Below are 16,023 nucleotides of genomic sequence, written 5' to 3' on the forward strand. Positions count from 1 at the left end.
TTTTTTTTTTTTTTTTAATTCCTGAAGATTCATGCGATTCTAACAAATCTAGAAGGGACGGGAAAGCAAATAGAATGATTTTCATTACCCACAAAATGATTATGTGAGGTTTAATTGATGGGCATTTAAAAAATATGCTTTGTGATTTCTGAAAGAAAGTTGTTACAGAGGAAAGTTATCATAAAAATGCCAATTCTAATAGAAATCTTATGCCATATACAATAAAGATTAAATAAAAATAATAGACATTTTAGAAGGATTGACAAAGTTCTCACACACATACTTCAGATGTTTCTTTTATTCCTCTCTCCCCATATTACTTCAGCTTTAGAAATGGAGTAACAAAATAAGGAGCAATCTGCTTTGGGTCACACTCTTCACTAACTTCCCGCTACAGAGCATGGAATTAATACATTTCCCTGAATTAAACTCTCTGTAAGCTTTGCAGAGCTGATTCCCAGTGCCCACAGCCTGTCCACATTTGGAGCAGGGCACAGCAATTCCCCCTCTCATCCCTGACCCTGAGCTCTGATCCTCCACACAGCCAGGCAGCACCACAACACCTGGGCTTCAGACTCTTGGAATGCCTTCAGCAATCCATTTATTGTTCCCTGGGTCCATTTTTTACTACCAGTGCTGTTTTGTTGTCCCAAATTCACAAATATCCTCGGGGTTTGACAGTCTGTTCATCATTTTTGTAACTTGCCTGGTGTCTCTCAGCTCATTCACCAGGATGAGATGGGAAAGGGCAAAGAAACCCAAGCACCTTCTTGGAAGCAATGCTGAATTGATATTGAACGTTTCTTCTGAATGGTACTAAAAACCTCAGAGATTAAACTGAAAATGCATCAATCCTTCAGAGCGCTGGGGGCATGTATTTATATTTAACTTAATCCTGAGATTAACATATTCAAAACAGACTTGGCAGTTCATTATGAGAGAGCTATAAAAGTACTCTGAAGTATTCAGAATAATCAAGTGAGCACATGCAGTATCAGGGGCCAAGATGGAGTTATTTGGAAAAAGCRTAGCTCTGTCTGGCACAAAGAACATCCAATGATGACCAAAATGCTAATTTTAACAAATGCTCAAGAGATGCCCATATCTTACTTTGCATTTCTTGTATAGTGCTGCAAGTGGAAAGAGAGAGGGAGAGCCATGATTCTATTCTTGTTGCAAAAGACTCAAGAGAATTTTTAAGATTTAGAAACTCATCTCTTTTTACAAACTTGAACTTGATCCTGGAAACTGCTCAGTTCCATTCATCAATTAATTTTGTGGCTCCATCTTTCTAATAAAAAAATGGCACCTGAGTACTTTAAACAAAATTTACTGAATTAAAAAACAGTAAACTCTTGCAATCTGTAAATTATTCAACCAACACTTAAACTTATATGTGTTAATCAGGGAATGGAGGAAACAAAGTTAAAGTGAGCTGATACAAATGCCTCATTTTAAATTGCAAAAGATATTGCTAAAAAAGGGCAAAACAAGTATTGTTTTGTGATTTTATTTGGTTTTGTGATAGGTCAACCCAATGAGCAGGTGCTTTTTCACTTTTGACACAGRTTAAGAGAATGAAAGCTAAGAAAGTAAGAGCAGAAGAATATTTTAGACAGGTAAACTCTTGTGGAAGCCTGTTAACACCTGATTGCTTTTGAAATCTAACAGAATATATCAGTGGGATTTCTTTGAAGGGGCTGTGTTGCAATCACCTACAGCTAAAAATAAGAGACCRTATGATGTCCAGAACACGCAGCATGTGGGAAAACTCGACAGGCCAGGGACGAGCAGACAAATGGGGTTTGAAATCTGGGATGAGACAAAGTGATSTTTCACCATCTCCTGATTAATTACCTTGGCAGAAACAAGCTGCTCAATAAGGTTTCTTTGGGTGCAAGACRCAAACCGAAATTCACGCTGTTGAATTCAAAGGCAGCGGTGAAAGCCGGGTTAAACCCGCGCTATCCCTGCATTGTTCGGAACACAGGCGGGATTAGGCTGAGCTTTGCTCCCCAAACTGTGGCTCCAGCTCCAGGGTCATGATGCAAAGTCCTTGKCAGGAATTCAGGCTGCTAAAATTCRGGCTGGAGCTGCTGCTGCCCCTCGCTGATGGTTGGTACCTCTGTGTTCTTCTCTCTGGGTTTTGCTGGTCCTCCTGGGCTTTGCATCRGTGCTGCCAACCAGGTCAGGATATTGATCTGGCTGTGGGCCAGCATTCCTAAAAACATTTGGGTTTCTTTTTGCTCTTCAGACCAGGTATCTCCATGGTTGGTTTCCAATGGCACCGGAGGCAGGGGTGTGGGCTGCAGTACAAAGGGAGGCCTGGATGTAAGAAGAGGACAGATATTTATTAAACCAGCRTCCCTGCCAAGCACATGCAGCAACACGACTTTGATCCACATCTCGTCCAGGCACGCCACATACCAAATTCCACCAACAGGAGACAATCCCCCTTCAGTTCATGTGGAAGGGACTTATGGTTTAGCACAGGAAAAGCWGCATTGTTTCCCCTCTTGCCAAATATTTCTGAGCAGCTCCAGTGTTCACCCTGCTGACAGGTGTGAAACTCTACCTGGGCACTAATCCCTTACCTGCTCCCGTGGATAATTAGCTGCTAAGCATAAAATGTAGCCTGCAGCGTTTTCTGTTGGGAGGAAGCCCAGCTGCTGCAGAATGAAGATCCAAACATGCTGCAGTCCCAATCTCAGCACACCCTGAGTCATGTGTCTGTGCCTCAGTTCCTCCTTTTCGCTTCCCTGACGAGCACACGCGTGCWCTCACATGCTGTGGGGCTCGGGAAGGCTTCCTGCATTCAGAATCACGCAGCCCAAATTGCACCTAAAGGAGTTTTCTGGGCCTTAAGGGCTTCTGGATGYTTAATAAAACACTGAGCTAAGGATTTCAGTGAATCTATGGTGACACAGAAGGGAAGGGCCCCAATTCCATTGCTGTCAGCCAGCCAGTTCCCATCTCCTGCTCTGGAAGTTCAGCACTTCTCTCTCTTGCTGCTGGGCTCTTGCTGTCGTGATCCTTATAACAAGGTCTTTTTAGGGTATGTAAAAAAATATTTTCTTTCCTGAAACTGCTGTTTCAGGAACATTCATTTGCATTTGCTTGCTTTTTCTGCAGGCTGACATGCAAATATGCAGAGCACCTGAACAGATCTCCATTCAGAAATGCTCATGTTGGTGTCTAARAAGCAGCCAAGCACCATTCACTTCGTGTACAGTTCTCCTTCTTCAAATAAAACTGGAATTAATGCCTTATCAGGAGAAATCCTCTGCAGGTAAAGTCTTTCAGAACTCAAAACATCTGAAAAAATTAATACAGCAGCTTCCCTGAACATCCAAAAATCTTCAGAAAGAGTGAAGATGAAGAAAACCCACTAAGAACAGCCTACTACTTTAAAAGGAAGCCCGTGTGGAGCAGTGGAAGTGTTTTTGGAAGGGAGACTTGCCCAGGGTGGAGTGTTAGGACAGGACAGTTTGGAATGACCAATCTGTGCCTAAACCCCAGATTCTGTTCACCCAGACARTTTTTGCCAACATCAGTCAGAACCAGTACACTGACTTTTCAGGAATCGTTCCTTTCTTGCCTTTAGTTTTTGGAACTACTTCAGAAATAGCTGTGCTCTCCGACCTACAGTTATAAATGACAGCAGTACTAAGGGACATACATGCCTTATTTCTCCAAAACACAAACCTGTTGGAGCCATTTCCCTCTGGGAATTGCCCTAATGTAAGTTTTTCCTTTATGTCCAACACCAGGTTATCTGTTCATGTGTGTCAGTATTTTCGGGAGGGTAGAATCTCACTGCTCCAGAGGGTGGTTTGACAGAGGAAATTTCCTGCAGAACAGACACATCCTCCTTGCACCTCCCTCCTCCTCTCATTTGCAGCTTTTCTGACCCCTGAGGGTTTCTCACAATTCAAGAACCAAAGAGAAAAAAAAAAAAAAAAAGGGGACATAAAGCCTGGGTTTTTAACACTTCCTTCCAAACTGTTCTAGCTGGGTTAATTTTGCTGCTGTTCAGTTTACTGYGGTATTTTCTTTCAAGTTTCATGGACCCTTGAGGCCTTTACACATGTCATATTACCAAGCCTCCTTCCTCTCAGGACTGTCTCTATTCAGTGCAGGCATCTTTGATGGTATTTTACCTACTACAAGCAGCAGCACACCCAAACCATTGGTGGTGTTTGGRCTCCTGCTGACTTGTTTGGGTGTCCCAATTCAAGGAAAATGTGCAAAAGCAAAGACAGCACGAGCTCAGTTCCTCTTGACCTTCYCTTATCTGCAGACAGAGACATGGGTCCATAAACTCAGTGTTTAGTTAAAACATAACTTCTGGTACTGTTAAGTTGGTAATGAGGAAAATGAAGCAGAGATCAAAAGATTCGCTTTTTTTGCGGGTTTAATTTTCYTCGTCATCTTTGCACTTTGGTCGTAAACACTGCCGTTCCCCCTCTGCCCTCCTGCTCCACACACTGAAGATTAAGTTGGGAAATATTTTTAGAAAAGACATGAGTGTACAGAAGGGAGTATTAGACTGTGACCTTATAGCTGCTTTTGAAGTTTTYGAAAGCCACATGGCAAGCGTTCCCAGCATTTCCAAATTCCCAGAAAAAGGAGATTGGTAGATTGCTCTTCATTAATTTAAGTGTGCTAACTAATTGGCCACATGTATGTTTGTTCCCTTTCTCTCATGCATGCACACATAGAGCAAAGCCAGCACATATATTCCAAGATGCCTGAAACAAATAATGGACCCACAGTGCTGCCTCAATAGCTACTGGCATGGGTAGAAAAGTAAACAGCAAAACAGGAAAAGGAAAGCTAAAACTAGATTAAACAGATTGCTGCATTCAAGAGTGTGCAGTCAGCTGGGAACTTAATGGAAAAAAAAGAGAGTTGAAAGGAAAAGTTAAATAACATACAGTCCTCTCTTGTATTTGTGAAAATCCCTTACCAGCTGTGTGGTAAAATGCCCTTAAACTAGCATGCAGTATAAATCTTGGATGTACAGAATTAACCTTTCATTCACGAAGGTAAAGCAAAATATCAGGTTGTTCCTCACAACTGGAATTCAAATTAGGCCCAGATTGTTCGACGGGAGCTGGAAGATGACAGGGATAGAGAAAAAGGAGCTTCTTTGTCTCAGTTACAGGAGAAAAAAAAAAGTAACTTCTCAAGATAAAGACATATTACCAATGGAAATTCATTCTGCACACATGTAACACAATATGGTTTCAATTATCTGTAAGAGGAGGTGTGCAAAAATCAAGGTGATTTAAAAACCTGACCTATCACCAAAGCCAGCAAGATCCCTCACTGTTTCTATCATTTGAAGCCAAAATCTCCTGCTGAATGCTCTAGTCTTTTTTAATCCTGGTTTGGATCTGAACTTGAACCCTAGGTCCTAGAATAAATCAAACCCACATCTTAACATGCTCTTTCCAGACTGTTTCTGATGATAACACAACCTCTATCAAAATAACCTGGCTTTGTTTCTGCAGTGATTTCCAAGAGCTACAACCAGGAATTTTGCTGCTTTCCTGACTGACTGCACAGATATACCTTTCCAGGTTAGCTGGCTGAGCCAAAAAAGAAACCCTARCCTCCTTCACCACTGTTTTAGATTTTTACATTTGGAAATATGAAACTATTTTAGAATAAAGACACTTTTGGGACAACCTATCATGTCAGTTAGGGAATACTTTTCCCTCCTGTCTGATCTTCAGGAGCAGTTAAACAACTTGTCTGCAGTGTTTCTGGGTTCTGCAGCAGCCTCCTCAATGGAAAGAATTTTTTTTTTATTGAAACATGTTGCTGCCCACTGATCAGAAGGCACAGAAAGAGACTTTTCAACTAAGTTAAGGAGAAATGCATCTGGTTTTGCCCTGAGAGGAGCACCTGTAAATGACCCTAGAGACTCTTTCCACCCCAATGYAAACCCAAGATGTTCTGCTGTTATCCTGCCCAGGATATTGTGTTTGGGCAAGGGCTGGCTTTCTGATAGAATGTGCAGCACAGGACACTTCTTCCTTAATCACAAAATCTGCTCCAGGTCAGGAAAACCTTTCCATTAGATTAGCCCAGTCTGGGCTAGGGAATCCCACAGGCTCACCTTCAAGCAGTTGTGCCTAAAGTTGTTCCAGAGCCAGATATCTTTCATGAACTCAAACTTGAGCAGCTAAATCTCCATTTCTAATCATATTTCTCATAGAAAATTGCTTTTTGTTTGTCCTTAACCAATGTCCTGCTGCAGCACTTGGCTAACTTGTTTCTAAAATAAGCTACATTTCAGTTTCCAAGTGAAGGAGATACAGATAAAACTGCGTGGTCTCCAATTAGAATTATTTATATTAGCCCAGACTCCATTGGGTTGGGTCATGGTTGGTTGCTCAGCTCAATGCTAGGGTGGTTTGTGCTGCAAATCTCTGATCTGTATCTGACATGCAACAAACAGATTTGAAGTTCCAGGACAGCCAATATCTGAACCTTCATCTGTGCAAGTATTTGTTCAGAAAAGTAGAATACATATACATATTTCAAAAAAACAAATTATAAATGCACGTGTTGTTTTTCCATCTGTATGAGCCATGGACGGCAAAAACCATTTCACGGAACTGGAAACATCCTTATCAGATATGAAATCATGATAATTCAACACAGGGCTTCTATGTATAGAAGTAGGGCAGTGTGATAATTAAATTTTATTTTATTTTTCTGAAGATTCTAGGTACTGGTACCACAGAAACATTAAAACAGTAAACCCCCAAGATGTAATGCTTGTCACTGTCTGTCTGATAATAGATTCTAGACTTTGTTCTCCACTGGAAGTGCAGGGAATTTTGGCAGCCAGCCTTGCACCTTTCCCCCAACAGTTCCCTCCAATGCCTGATGGGTTTTCAGCCCCTGGTCCATGAGTTCCCACCTCACTCCCTGTGCCAGAAATGCCTAAAGATCTGAAAGTTTCCAAGGAGGGTTGTTCTTTTCCCCTGGTGCAGAGCCTTCAGCTGCAATCCCTGTGCCTGGTGGCAGACAGCAGTCTGTGATTGCTTCAAGGACTGCAAATAGAAGGAGAGAAAAGCACTCAAAGAGATGAAACCCGGGTACAAATGAAATCAGAAGGAATTTAGCTGTTTACATGAGTGGAGCCAGGATTGCCCTTCCAGCCAAGAAGATAACACCCCGAAGTTTATCTACACATTTACTCTTGTTTTCTGCCAGCAATAAACACAGCAAAGGGTGAGATAAAAGCTGTATCAAAGGAGCTGACTGAGCTACAAGGGAGGTTTCTCCAGGMTTCAGGCCRCAGGATTATCCTGCACAAAGCAGCRTGCATGAGAGCCATTGTGCAAACACGACACAGCATTATTTATTTTGTCATCTCACAGCTGATCAGAACCCCTCGGAAACGCGGAGCAGATCTGGAGAGCGCGGCACTGTCGGGGCTACAGAAAGGAACAGCTCACCCCAACCACTCCATCTGGGCTGGACAGGGCACTGCAGCTCATCCAAGCTTCAGAATGAAAACTGGTTATGGGCACAAACTGCTGTGGATCTGCAYCTTGACACGCTGCAAGATCTGACTCATGTGCTGTGCTGTCAGGGACGCTGCCGTAGCTGCGATGCACCGTTCGTCCGTACCTTGGGAAGGGAAAAAGGGAAAAATCACATGGATTTTCCCAACAGCATTAACCCTGTGCTGCTCTGTCAGGGGATCTGAAGGAAATAATGGTGATTTTAAGGCATTGCTGATTGGTGTGACTCTTGGGGATGGTGCTGTGTAGAGCCAAGAGTTGGACTCCGTGATCCTTGTGGGTCCCTTCCATCGAGCTCTCTTCCAGGAAACTCAGCATTTCTGTGATTCTGTCAACTCCCTGCACATGAGCTCAAATACAAATGAAGCATCCATTTCTTTGAGGCTATTTTCCTTGGGGTCAGCCCAACTCTAATCATCTGTCCCCTAGAAATCATCAAGAAATGACCATCAAGAAACCCATTGATGATTTACATTGTGATGATTATCCAAGAGAATCATCAAAAGGAGAAAGAAGACAGAGTTGAGGGAACAAAAGAACATGTTCCACCTTGCTGCTGAGGCTGCTGCCTTCCCAGCAGAGCTGGCAGCTCACCAGCCTGCGCTGCCACAGACTCATAAAGGCYTTTTCCAGCCTAAATGATTCCATCGAGTCCACCTCTGTGCCAARGGAAGTTTATGTTACATGTTAGAAAAAAATTCTTCACTGAAAGGGTGATCACACACTGGAATTGTCTGCCCAGGGAGGTGTGGAGTCACCATCCCTGGGTGTGTTTGAAAACAGACTGCATGTGGCACTCAGTGCCATGGTTTGGGTGATGAGGAGATGTTGGGTCATGGGCTGGACTTTATGGTCTTGAAGGTCTCTTCCAGCCTGGTTCATTCTGTGATTCTGTGTGTAAACCTAACACAGCCAAATCCAAAAAGCTAAAAGGACATCATCTCTCCTGGTTCTGATGATCTGACGTGTTGCAGGGTTCTTTCCTCCCATCACGGGCCAGATACAAAGGGAAGAGATGGATTCACACAGCTCTGCTGCCCCTCCATCCTGCTGGAGCCCTCTCCATGGACACGGGGCACAGGGCTCCCCCATTTCCCTTCTCCTCGAGGTGAAAAATCCCCAGCTTATACCAGGCAGCAGCAGACAAATGGAAAAATTTACCTCTTTGTTTACCCTCCACCAGCAGTGTAAGGTTTAATCATCTGTCCCCAGTCATTTGTGTMCCGAGGCTGGCACCTGAAACTGCAGTGAAGTTCAAGGCAGCCGTGATCAGCATCCATCCCCGTGGTAAATTCAGCAGCAGGAGGAGCCCAGCTGTGGAAGCAGGGTCATTTTTCAGTTCTTGCACTGTTCTTGGAGCCAGTCACTGCCCTGGCTTTTACAGCTACAAAGCCAGGCTTCGGCGTGTAAATCAGCCCGCTCCTGTCTCACAGTCTGCTAGACAAACTCCCAGCAGAGGTGTGAACTTCCCCAATTAATCTTAATGAAGTGTTAACTTCAAAGCTGAGCTGCAGCCATTTCTAGGTTAACAGAACCTTATAGAAAAAAAAAAACCTCCCAGCTTGACTCGTTAAAAACAGCTCCAAGGTGAGAGGATTGGTCAAATTTGGGAGTTATTCTGGGAACTGGAAAAAATCCCACTTCAGTGGCAGCCTTTGCTCATGCACCACTTCCATTGCAGTTGCATTGTTAGGAAACCAAAGGGTCAGGCAGCCAGACTGGAAAAACTGTACAGTGAATGCATGCTAAAAATATCCCTGGAATGGAGCAGATGGAGCAAGATAAGGAGGCCTGGATGATAAAGGCTGTAAGGAACTGGGTAARCTCTTTGAGCCAAGTGATGAGCTCCTTCACACTGTCTTTTACCTTATTCAGGTCAATGAAGTGCAGAGCAAGATTCAGATTTAATCCATGTATTTCCACAACCCTCAGTTACCCAAGGATGCAGATCTTTTATCCTCAAAACAATGAAGTGGCTCCTCAAATAAATCAGACACCTGCAGTATTGCCAGTAGCTTTGGTAGCACTTCCAGTTATTGTGGTATTTGCGCATTTGGAAGGGTGAATCCGCATCATGAACCCCAAATACAGATCTCTTGGACTAGGACCCACATTTGAAGACCCTTGTACCCTTATTTTCCTGATATAATGCCACAGAAGTGGAGCATTTGCAAATAAATCTTCCCTTTCATGTTTCTGTCTGGTTTGCAGCCGAGGAGCCCACCTAAAAAACTTGGAAAGGAGGATGTGATTTCGGGAATTAAGCTGTGACCCATCAGTACATGTTCACTTCCTATTCCCAGCATGAGCTGGTTGATCTTTGTGCTCATTTGTTTCTCAAAACCAGGACAAAAGCTTTTAGCAGTTCTGCTTGTAGGGACCATGCAAACAGACAGGGATCACCCTCCTTGGGGAAAAGTGTCACCAGGTCAGACCTGAATGGCCCACACACTCAGGTACTGCAGCAAATCAACACTCCCCTGCTCATTTTTAACTGTCAGAGGCAGCAGGGAAAGCATTTCCTTGGAAACAATTGCATGGATCTGTTTGACACAGCCCCCTGAAGCCAAAGCTGCTGTGCTGAGCAATTCAGGTTGCATACAAGAACTTAAATTCTGCCTACAATAACTTAAATGTAAAAGAGGAAGGTCCTTCCTGGTGCTTCACTGCAAGCTCCCTTGAAGAACTCTGACTCAGCTGATTAGTAATTGCCAGAACACACCCACATCTGCCTGTGTGAGCTTTCGTAATATAAAAAAAAAAAGCCATAAAGAAAAAAGAACCAAAAAAACAACCCCACAAAGAAAAAGGTTAAATTAATTATTCCTGTTTTGAAAAGTTCAAGAGTGAATGGCTGTGTTGCCATGGATGCTGGTTTGTTTATAGTATTGTTTTTTCCTCATTATTAACTACTATTAAATACCATGAAACAAGAGTTCCCCTCCAGCATTGTRCCACAACTCTGACCTGCAGGTACTGCCAGCAGCTGTAACTGGGCACAACAAAGAGAATTTTGCTTTTGCATGCAGGCGGATGTAGATCAGATGATGCAGAAGCAATAGCTCTTCCAGATCCACAAGATTTTCTGCTGAATACTTTAGAACCAGCTATGCTCACCAGGGTCAGGAAGCAGCTTTTGCAAAGTTATTTCATGCTAGCAGCTGCTTTGTGTTCTTCTCCTTCCTCTGAAGTGTCTCATTAGAGAAGACAGACTAATGGCCTGAGCTTGGCAACAGCAGACACAGTCAAGAGTGGAGCAGAGCAAGAGATCCCACTCGCTTTAGGAGCCTTGGGTCATCCCTGACAGGAATAGGAAGCAGTTATTTTAACTCACACACTTATAAGGTAACTGGGAAAAAGGGGTCTTTGATCAGCCTCAGATCTGTTGAGCTGCTGTGACACAGCTCAGTCATGAAACCCAATTTTCAACTGCCAGCAAAGTTCTTTCCTAAGTCAGGGAGGCTTTATTTTTCCATTGGAATGGGAGAACGAGTGGATATTTACTATGGCACACAGGCTGCACAGGCTGACAGAGCTCTGCACTGCTTTTCCTAGTCCTGTGCCAGCAGGAAAAGAGCAGTGGTGTTTGTCCCCAGCAGGAACAGGGTGCTGGGGCTGTCCCCTCATCCATCCTTCCCGAGGTGTGTGTGCCCACAGGGAACAGTTTGGGCAGCACAGRCTGCCCTGGTTTCATTAATCCTTTAGAACTCAGCATACAGCACTTCCAAGTACAGTATTTTTTCCAACTAATTCAGTATCCAACTTCAAAGTCTGGTCTGGGCTKCATTTGCCAAAACCTGATCTTTACATATATATATATATGTATATGCACATATAAAAATTATATCTATATGGAAACACAATGGAATGGCTGTACTTGAGCTTGATTTGTCAGACACAGTCTCTGCCCTTTTTAGATTTGATTCCATACCCGGTGTGCTCCTCACTCAGAAGACTTTAGAGAGCCCAGAAACCAATTACCAGCAAAAACGACGACCTTACATTTTACAGATTAATTATTAATGTTTGTAAACTTTGCATTATTCCTCCTCCAAATTTTCACTGACACAGCAGCAGCAGGAGGGAACGCAGATCCCACAAAGGAGCAGCCACTCCTGGCTGGGGAGAAACTTCTGCTYCCCCAAACACTGCCAAGGCAGCCGTGAATAAACGGTGCTGCTGCCCTTTTCTCAGCCTCCTTTGCATAGCAGAGCTCACAGGGGTTTAACCCACACCCATGGACTCGTGATTTTGGATCCCAAATCACCACAGCCATGGAGGGACAGGTTCTCAGGCATCTCTCAAGCCACAATTAATTTCAGCGCTAATAGGCAGAAGAGCGTGTGCTCATGGGCYCGTGCCTGCATCCATTTCTCATCTAAATATGGAATAATGAAATTAACTGTGACTCTTTGGCCCCRGGAGAGATGATTAAGGAGTACAGTAGAGGTTTACGGTGTAAAGTGACACACAGGGGGAAAATAAAACCCAATTGTTCACATTATATCACTTCAAGAAGCAGCGTGTGTCATGCAGAGCAAACAGATACGAGGTTTAACCCAAATAAGATGTTCTTCACATCATGTATTGAGCTTGTTGCTGCAGGACACCATGGATGCTGAAGGTTTCTGGGTGTTGTATGGATCATTTCCAGCCTTCCATGATGTGGCCTGGATTTTGGCAGACTGTGGAAAACCAGTCCTAATGGAAATCAYGGACAATCACATGAATCCCTCACATCTCTGATCACACAACACAGCCTGGCAGGGACAACATCAACAGTTATGGAAAAATAATGGCAGTTATATCACTGGAGTATGAAATTGCTGAAAATAAGAACCCCAGCACCAAACTATCCTTTGTCCCTCTGTGGACCACTAATGATATATTTACTATGATTGCTGAGCCATGGGAACATACAGTCCTGTACTTAATAACATGAGTCATTCAAATGGAAATTTTCTACTCTGAAATTTTATAGCTGTAATTAAGAGCATTAACAAAAATCTATACTTGCTTCATGCTTTTTTGGTAACATCTTTGCTTTGAATATTACCTGTATGATATTTCCATTTAGAAGAATCATAAAGGATAAGTGTTTCAAGTTCTGCTTGCAAAAAAAGGTGAGTTCATTGGCCTAAATTAATGTAAAAATCCCCSATATATATCCAGCTAAGAAAACAAGTATTTTTCATGTTTTTTCCTCCTGATGCAGCAGTGAACTCTTTTTTTTTAATTAAAAGTGCCATTGCCATAATGGCAGCCAAGGGTGTTGAGACTTTTGTTGTGTTTTAAAGTGGGGTAAACAAAGTACACAGGAAGATCTGAGGGCTGAGCATTCAAAGAAATGCCTGGGTTTCTATAAAACTCAGCACAAACGGATGACAGCCATGACATTGGTGTCTGCAAGAAAATGGATTTGGCTCATCAAATCCAGCACTTCATCTCCGTTAGGAAAAGGCTCTCAGGATGGGGAAGGAAAAAATGGGAGCGATGGACTGCAAGAGACACAGTGCAGAGGCAGYGGTGACAGCGAGCCCAAAACACACCACAGAAGGCACTGCTGTCCTAACAACTCATCATGGACATGGCAAGGCCAACAGAGATGGGAGACTCACCCAGAAATGAGGARAAATGGCCTGAACTACTGCTCACAATCTGATCTGCAATCAAAGCAAAAAAATGTCATTTGTGCTTGGAACAGTTCAGTGGTGTCACCTCAGTGTTTGCTGCTCCCTGGGCTCTTGGTTCCAGGCTGATGTGTTCCTCCTGTAGAAAAACCATTGTACCTCCACAGAAGTTCCATAGTCAGGAATAAAAGATATCCTTTACAGGAATATTTTTGCAAGGAAAATGAAAATTACGTCTGGAAGCCTCATTTAAAGAGATTWAAMAAACTGTGAAACTTGTCACCTGCAGATAGAGCCCAGATGCTGCTGTTTCTGTATTCTTAGTGTTTGACAAAATTATCTTTAGAGATAACCCTCGATTTTAAGAGATGATGGGCCTCAATCAAGTACCCAAATCTGGGGCAAGACCAGAAAACTCATCAGAAACTCCACAGCCCCAGTCCTAAGACATGAGCAGCAGGGCTGTCTGCAGKGGGAATAACTGGAATTTATGTCAGGGTGGTGGTGATGTAATTTGGGACAGCTCGGACATCCCATGAAAGCCAAAGGAAAATAAGAGACAGCACATCCACAAACACAGACACACAGAGATCAGTGGGAAGTTTCACCCCAGGAAATCTCTGTGGCTCCCTGTTCCTGACAGTAACGTGTCTGCAAATGTCACCCAGCAGCAATGCCTCACCCCACGAGCAGCCACAAAGCACAGGGGCAACCAARAGGGTGATGGGGAAGAGATTGCCAAATAATTTTGAAACAAGACAGGGATTGGGSCTGTTGGGAGAGAGATTACGCAATAAAATAAACAGCTTTTGCCAAGAAAACCAAGACTCRGGGAGGAAGTTGCCTGTGCCAGTCCTGGCCACAGAGGAGAAGGCTGCTTCTCTGGGAAGGGCAGTGAAGTCAGATTCAATATTTTTCTCTCCTTCTTGTCGACTTCCTTCTCTRCTTAACATCCCAGACAATGAAGTTGGTCTCAGACAGCAAATTTGGTCCCATCTGGTCCTCAGAGCAGAGCTCTCCTAAACTGCATTTTGACAGGTATACATGGTACGGGACAATAATCACTCCAGGAAAGCTCCATTTTCTTCTTTGACTTTGCTTTACWGCAGAGTTTTGTGGTCTGCCATTGGGAGAAAGACTTCTTTTATCATTATTATAGACAAACAATTAGAGATTGAAAGGAAAAGCTGTGTTTCAAGCAAGCCTAATTCCGTTCTCTGTGAGCACAACTCCTCTGCTCACTGGAACAAGGGAAGGGTGGCAGACCAAGGCAAAGGATAAACCTTTTGGCACAAAAGCCATGGAAGTGCTCAGCTCTCCCATTTCATGAGGAATGAGAGCCTCCATGGTTCCAGTGTTGGAAAATCTCTGGAGTTTGATCAGCTGGTGCCCTGTGTTGAGCCTGGACAGYCACTGTCACCTCTGGGGACACTGAGCATGGGACACTGTGCCACCATCACCACTGTCTGCGAGGAAATGAGACCACAACAGGAACTGGAATCACTTCAGGAGAGCTTTCCATGAGGCAGCAAGGGCTGAAAACCATCACTGACAGRGGGTGAGCCAGGAACATGGAAAACTCTGAGTGTCCTCGCCACAATGCAGGGATTAGAGGGATTRCCCTGCTCCAGGTGGGCTGAGGGGCACTCAGCTCCACTGAGCACTCTGAGTTTTTACAGGTTAATCCTGGCAAGTTTATTTAATGCACTGAGCTCAGTTCCTGCTGGCTGATGTTAATGTTGGCACGACGAGGCCGATGGAAACACTGTGCAGATGTCCTCTGGTGATCCAGTCCCTCCCAGCACTTGCAGCTATCAGATAATAAACGCTTTTTCCGTGGTGGCTCGGGCTGGTGATTCACTGCAGATTCTTGCACTGGTTCTGCACTTCCTTTGGGAATGTGTCTGGACTCCTTACTTMACTCAATTCTTTCTTCTCTGCCGCTCTCATTGTTGGCCACTCACAATTTCCCTGGGATTTCTCATTTCTCATTGCTTGCAGAGTGGAGCTGAGCTGGGAGCAGGAAAGGCTCCAGGGCTGCACTGGTGATCACTTCTCATCTCACTGCTCAATTTTAAACTGCTACAAACACCTCAGCTGGTTGGAATTTTTTTCTTCTTTTTTACTTCTTTTTTTTCCTTCTTTTTTCTTCTTTTTTTCTTCTTTAGGAGCTTTTCCTCCCAATCAAACTTTTCTTCTATACAGCTAATTCCCTGATAATGTTTTCTATATTGTTACATATTATAATCAAAGCATATTAATTAAATCTATATTCATTATATTTTTATATGTATTGTGATTATTTTTTATTATTGTTATAACTTTAATTTATCTAACTATTAAGACTGACACACAACAGAGACACAGGGGCAAATTTAAGCCCCTACCTTATTGAAGCCTCCATTTAGAATATTCAGAGCAAAAATATCAGTTTTCCTATGGGAGTTTAATTAATTCTTGTCCATCCTTTTTGCTTCTTACTCATCAGCTTTGCTACCTGACTCCTACTTTTCACGAAGCTCACGTTTTCTACGATCATTGCTAATGAACAACAGGAAAATTAGAGGAGGATGTTGAAAAATGTGGGTTTTTATAGGTACCTTGCTGTTCAATATTCGAGTGGAGGTGTGGAAAAGGCAATCCATAATTAATCCATAATTAAAAATACTGTCTGTAACATCTTGGGAGCATGAGGAAAAAGTCAAACCTTTATTCTCTGAAGAGAATCACTGGTGGGATCACTCTTCCAGTTCTCTTGACAGCAGCCTCTATCCAYGTGAAGCCCAGGACAGATTTTGGCTGCTCTGCTTGACTCCATAGTGCTCTTTTCCAGCTCGGGAATAAAT

Source organism: Malurus melanocephalus, unplaced genomic scaffold (assembly GCF_030028575.1).
Source record: "Malurus melanocephalus ecotype Western Australia unplaced genomic scaffold, MMel_1.1 scaffold_108, whole genome shotgun sequence".
Lineage (NCBI taxonomy): Eukaryota > Metazoa > Chordata > Aves > Passeriformes > Maluridae > Malurus > Malurus melanocephalus.